General features: G+C 44.1%; 1 protein-coding gene across 1 annotated transcript in view; it reads right to left on the reverse strand.

Moving 5' to 3' along the window:
- Positions 1–6,246, reverse strand: part of Ca5b (carbonic anhydrase 5B) — a 50,119-nt gene extending 43,873 nt beyond the window's left edge. The window contains exon 1 of the mRNA XM_021153483.2: positions 6,169–6,246. The gene's annotated coding sequence lies outside the window, so the exon portion shown is untranslated. The remainder of the gene's footprint in view (positions 1–6,168) is intronic.
- Positions 6,247–6,924: the final 678 nt, after the last annotated feature.

A 6,924-nucleotide genomic window follows, 5' to 3' on the forward strand; every position in this document is an offset into this window, starting at 1 on the left:
GGGGGGGGGTATGGGGGACTTTTGGGATAGCATTTGAAATGTAAATGAAGAAAATACCTAATTAAAAAAAATAAAAAATAAATAAAATGGCGAAGAGAAAGAACAGTCTCACTCAACTTAAAAAAAAAAAAAAAAGAAAAAGATAGCACAAAGCCCAATAATCCTACAGAGCTCAGTATCAACCTAACCCTTAGTGTAAACATCTTAAGACTTGGTGAGAGTTCAGATTAAAGTTCGGTGAGAGAACTTTACATTCTTACTTGGCAATCTATGTTTAGCCCGAAACCGGATAATGTACAGTTGCACTGAAGCTGGATAGAGTGATTATGTGAATTGAAGAGAATGAGGTTAAGCCTTACCATGTACGCTTACACTTAAGCAAGAATCACCCAGGCGGTGGAAGCAAGCACTTTTAATACCAGCACTCTGAAGGCAGAGCTCTGTAAATTCGAGGCTAGCCTGGGCTGCAGAACTAGTTCCAGAATATCCGAGGCTACCCTGGGCGGGGATGGGGGGTGACGGGGCAGGGAGGGGGACAAGGTAAGCAAGAACTCAGAACTAGAGGAACAGGAAACGCATTTGTTAGTAACATTGTGAGTTCAAACAGTGCAAACAATGAGAAGAAACTCTGGGAACGTTAGCGTGGCATAAATGCTACAAATGCTATGAGCAGCATTTGGGATGATTGTAAATGTCATTTTAAAAAGCCAAGAACATCAAATAAGTGCAACTACTCTGGATTTCCTTGATAAAATTGATTTTATACTAAAATGGAATTTCAAAAACTACCAGGAGATAGAAGGAAAACTTGCTCCGTTCTATGCTTTCTCTGAATTAAGTTGCATTCTCACCCTGAAGCAATGGTGGATAGCAGTGGACTTCGATGTTGAAGAAATAATATGCTATCTCCCCACCCCCTAAAGCTTGCAAACTATAAGGAAAAACAAATACTTTAGTTTTTTCCTATCTTTAAAAATTTGTGATAAAACATGCATAATTACCATTTCAACCAATTTTAGTTCTACAAATTCAAAAGCATTCATAAAGCTATGTTGCTATCACTCCCATCTGTGCTAAAACCAATTTCTTCGTCCCTAAAGTAAACCCTGTACTTATTAAGTAATGCCTCCTCCCCACTCCTTGCTAATCTCTAGACTATGTATCTGTTTCTTCATTTAGAATAATAGAATGGGAAGCTCTTAATTAAAGCTGGATGCTGTGACAGCTGCAGTTCAGTGCAATGAGAGCACAAGAGACAGGGGTTCAGAGTTCAGCAACAGGAAGGGTGAGAGTAGAGAGGACAAGGAACATTTCAGTCAGAGTGAATGACGACATGAGGAGGGTGATCAGTCACCAAAGCCAGAAAGGGCAATTGAGGTTGAACTGGGCAGAACTTCACTTTATCCCTCAAACAATGCCCATGCTGGGTATATAGGCGAAGGCTCCACAGACAAAAAGACTACTTTCTTGCTAACAGTGGAAGTGGGAGACTTAGTAACTTTCAGGAAGATAAATACCAGGTACAGTGTGTACTCAACAGAAGGAGTACGCTAGCTCAGCCTTCAAATGGAAGGTTGTGATAAGACAAGGCCAAGGGCACGGTGGCTGGCCACAGGAACTGGACAAACAGATGCATAGCGATACATACAGTCAGAGCACAAGGTACTGCACAGAACTCTGGGGACCTTAGACCTGTTAGCAGGGTTCCCAGAAAACTCATGCTTATGGCTTCATCCCTTTCCACAGTTATCAGGAAATCCCTGAGGTAAGGCTGGGTTATTTGGCAAGCTGAGAATGAACAAAGGGCCTCCAGAACACCTCATTGAATGTCTCACACTCAACAATAACTCTATCTGGTTACGGGGTTGTATGTCATATAACAGGCTTATGGTCTACAATGCCTGACCCAGAAGCACTCTGTATGCATCTCAAGACTGGCTGTTTGAGGGCTAGGGGTCAGGAAGTTTCTAGAGGACCTGAGGTCACCCTTACACTCTTTGTCATTCTCCGGAAGTACCTGCAGTGCTCTGGAAATCTGAACCTTTGTTGCTGATCTCCCTGTAAGGGACCCTGATTCTTCAGACTTCCTTTTGTGTTCTATGGAAAACACCAAACAAAACAACTGAGGAATGTGGCTCAGTTGGTACTGTGCTTGCCTAAAATGTATGAAGCCTTGCGCTTGATTGCCAGCACCCCATACACAGCACATGGTGGCTCAGGCCAATTGTCCTAGTACTCAGAACTCAGGAGGTAGAGGCAGGGGGATCAGAACTCCCTTAGCTATGTAGGGAATTCAAGTCCAGCCTGGGTTGCATGCATGAGAGTGTGTGTGTGTGTGTGTGTGTGTGTATTACATAAGACCATAGATATACTTATTTATATATTACTAAATACATTTAATTCAAAATCTCTTTCTTGAAACTAGGTCAAAAACTACCTGAACCTCCTTCTCATCATCCCAAGCCTTCTATTAATACCTGCAATGGCACAGGCCTAACAGATAGCAGGGCTTGCAGTGGAAGGCAGTGCTGGATGAGGATCTGAGATTGATTTGGGAGGTGGCTAGAAGCCTTTTGGATGTTCTTTCATGTAATGGATGATTTCTGACGGCACTGGCAGCAGAGCACAGGATGGGTAGAAGCAGGCAGAGGAGAGCCAGATGAGTCAAGGAGGACGTAAGTATTTCAGTCATCCTTCGTTCATTTTTAGTTTCTTCAATACAGTAACTGAATATCTTTTAAATGCCAGACACTCTTCTAGGCTCAGGGGAACAAAGCAAAGATCCTACCCCTGTGAAGCTTAGGTTTTAGGGAGAAACAGCTAGTAAACAAGTTGTGTGTAGTCATCAGTTATAGCTTCGATTCAAGTACATTCAATGAACTATATAGATCAGGACATAGTGAATCTGGAGTTCCACTGGACTGGGAGTGTTATATTTGGCCTAATTGACAAGGTGACATTTGAGATAAGGACTGAAAGGGGTCTCTACCCTTATTTGTTAAATAGCTATCTAAAGAAAGGGATTCTAAGTAAACAAAATGTTTGTGTGAAGATCCAAAAGTAGGAATAACCCTGCCATATTGAAGGGGGCTAACAGAGCCAAAGCAAAGTGACTAGAAAAGACAAATAAACAAGGAGCCGATGAGATACAGAGGCAACAGGTGTCACCTACTTCTAGACCATAATAATGGCTCTTTCTCTAAATCAAGGCTTCTCAAACATGGCATTGTTAACCAGAAGACTTCTGGTTTCCAGGGGCTGTCCTGTGAATTGTGGAGTGTTTATCTGTATCTATACTATCTAGGCTTCAGTAGAAACTTCTAGCACCTACACCAGAGTTAGAAAAACAAAAATATCTCTATACATTGCCAGATGGTAGAAAAAGTTGTTCCAAGTTGAGAGCAGTATTCTCAGGGAAATGGGGGCAAAAATGGGGATTTTTTTTTTTGTCCAAAGGAAGAGCAAATCTGATATATATATATATATATATATATATATACACACACACACACACACACACATGCGGGGGAGTCACTTACTGTTACCTAGTAAAAGTTGCCTTGCCGGGCATGGTGGCGCACGCCTTTAATCCCAGCACTTGGGAGGCAGAGGCAGGCGGATATGAGTTCGAGGCCAGCCTGGTCTACAGAGTGAGCTCCAGGACAGTCAGGGCTACACAGTCCTGTCTCGAAAAACAAAACAAAACAAAACAACAACAAAAAAAGTTGCCTTGGAGATGGGTATGTTACACATCTATAATCCCAGAATTTGGGAAGCTGAGGCAGGAGGATCATGGTGAGTTTGTGGTCAGCCTGGGCCTGTGGGCAGGCCAATCAGAGTTAAACCAAACCAAAAAAAAAAAAAAAAAAATCAAACAATAGTCACACACTGGTCAAGGGTGCTAGGAGTGTAGCTCAGTGGTAGACTGCTATTTTGACATTAGAAGGAAGGCAGTCGGGCCTACCCTCGATGAGCAAATAGAAGAAGGCATCAAGAGTGTCCAGCTGGCAGAATAAGAATTAATCCTTGAACAGAGAAACAGAACCTGGCATGAGAAACAAGGAAACATGGCGGTCTTACCAGCTATTGTACTCAATTGGAGACATCAAGGGGAGAGCCAAGAGGAAAGCTCCAGGGTAGTTGGCAACCTGGTTCTGGTGCCCAGGAGCCATTACAAAGCTAGAACCACACACAAAACTCTAAGAGGTACAGGTGTACCAAGGCAGGCTGGCAGAAAGGGACAATTAAGGGTGCACCTGCCCACAAGGGAATGATGAGTCCAGAAAGAACTGAAAACTGTTGGTCGGGCGTGAACAGAGTTGGAAGAAAATCGAAATAAGTAGAAACTCAGCTTAACTACCACTAGGCTACACTACCTATAACAATACTTGAATTTGTTTTAATGTTCAGGTCTAGGGTCAATCCCTTCTGTTAAACTGAAAGTAAATTTCTTGAGAGTTGGTTATTTATAACTTACTTACTGAACTCATACTGTCCAATCTGTTAAACAGTAAATAAAGTTGAACTATCAAACCTACCACATCTTAGTGATCTACCACCACTTATTACTGTGTTTCCCGAAAAATGCACCCATGTTCCCATTTGCTCAGAGAGCTCTTTCAATATGCCACGGGGAAGCTAAGCTTTCCACACATATGTTCCCTTTGCCAGCACTGATTCTTCATGTAGCCCCTTGGATTTTATTGACAGGTCTGATGCTTTGCTAACTTAGAAATGTGTGCAAGGAGGAGGAAGTGTGAAAAGCTACTAAAGAATCATTGATGAATTGGGTATTTACTGTGATAGGTTGTGTGAACTCTGCCTGATTAAACTTTCTCTGTGCAAAACAGACAGCAGAAAGAAAATGTACTCTGAATAAAGGTTACAATCACATGGAAAGAAACTGTGTGTTTCTCATCAGATTGACTCCTGATTTCAAAAGGAAGCAGGCCTTTTGCAACTCCTCAAATCTGAATTAGAGATTATCTTGCCAAATCTTGATGGAGAAAGCTCAGCTTCCTCCTCTCACCCACTTCTTCCCTGGGAGCATGACTCCCATCTGAGAGTGGTACCCTTACTCTTTGGCCTTTCAAGGCCTTCCAGCCTGATTTTAAAGGTTGTGGATTAAGGATGAAACTCCTACGAATAAGAAAGTTTTTCTGTATCCAACATACCTGTGAGCATCAGCTACTCTGGGCAATGTGTGGGGACTGCTCAGGGATCCATGGCAGTTTCTCTCACAAGAAAGAAAAAATGGAGCTTACTTCTGTTCTGTTCCTAATCTAGCTGAGCCTTTAAACAGCAGCATGTAAAGATACCAGATTACCAACAAAGGAGACCAGGAAGTGGAAGGCAAAGTGGTTTTTCAATGGCTGAGAAGGCACAAGTTGTCCGGAACCAAGGTGTGCCCATTAGTGCCCAGTGTTTCTCAAACATAAAAAGGGAGGGCACTGAAATTAATATCAAAAGGCTGCCACCAGCCCCGGGGCAGAAATACTTAACAAGGAATGTCGCACGCAAACTATAACAGCCACCAACCATTCTATATTTTGGAGGTACCTCTCCTCTAGGTCTAGGGCGGGGCACAAAAAAAGTTAAGGCCAAAGGGAAAACGTTTCTGATTTCTGCAAGCAGTGCTGTGACAGTGCTCCACAGCCTGGGGATAGCTGTGAGCCTGTCCCCAGCTCCAGGCTAAGTGGGGGTGGGGATAAAGAAGAAACACCAGAGGGAGAGTCTTAACTGTGCCTCAGTTTCTATGCAGTCTCAGAACTGGTAGCTTTTACCCATGTCTCTAGCTGGTTTTTTGTTTTGTCTTGTTTTGTTTTTCTGTTTTTTAAACAGGCTGAACTTTTTTTTTAACTTAGATTCAACCAACTCTGGCAACATGCCCTCACAAGGGACTGCTCCTCCCATGCGCTCCCCCCCCCCAATTCTCTCAAGTGAAAAAAAAATGTGAAGGATTCTGGTGACTCTGAATAGTAGAGAAAGGGGGCTAGGGCAGAGAGGACGAAGCCCAGTCAGGCCCGCTGGAACTGAGGCAAGACTGGCAGAACCAACAGCTGTCACTGCCGGATCTGTGGGGTGGAGGGTTCAGAGAAGAGTTGCGGTCCTCTCTGGATCTTTCCAACCTCCCTGAGGTTCCCACTCCACTCAGCTGCCCATCCTTACCTGGCCGTTTTTCTCCGTTTCTCCAACAGCACTTAACAAGTGCCACTGGCAAGTTAGCTTCCCAGGACCAGCTACTGGCTACTGTCCATCAAGGCCTCGCCCCTTGGCGCCCGTGCCACGCCTCCCAGAAGCCACGCCCCCAGCTCTCCAAGCACTTCTAGAGTCATAGGGACCGCCCTAATCCCGCCCCATTCAGACCTGGCGTGCCTCTGCTCTCTAGCCTAACAGACCACTTCTAACTTAAGCCACGCCCCTCAGCCCGGGCCACGCCTCTGAGTTCCTTCAGAAGGGGAGCGGGGAGGCGGAGAACCTCCTAACCCGGTCAACCCTGCTCCCTTCTCTGCTTGCCACCGGCAACGTTTCTGGGATAAAAGTAACAATTCTTGGATAAAATCTGACTGCTGGCCTAAAAGCCTGGTCTAAAAAGTGTCTTTCCTTAAGTTTCATCCATCTCAAAATATCATGATTTTGACATGCTAGGGCCAGGCGACCACCAGGGAAAGAAATGCTGGATACATTTTTTTCCCATTACCATTCAGCTCAATTTACCCAAGTTTCTAAATACACTTTGAACTTGAACTGTGAGTTCATGGTCCTTCCAGCCAGTTCGTATATCCTTTTAAAACCGGACTGGGGCTGGAGAGATGGCTCGTGGATAAGAACACGGACTATTCTTCAGAGGACCTGAATTTAACTCCCAGCAACCACATGGCAGCTAATACCTGTCTAACTAACTCCAATTCAAGGCCTTCTGAC

The sequence above is a fragment of the Mus caroli genome, chromosome X (genome assembly GCF_900094665.2).
Source record: "Mus caroli chromosome X, CAROLI_EIJ_v1.1, whole genome shotgun sequence".
Taxonomy (NCBI): Eukaryota; Metazoa; Chordata; class Mammalia; order Rodentia; family Muridae; genus Mus; species Mus caroli.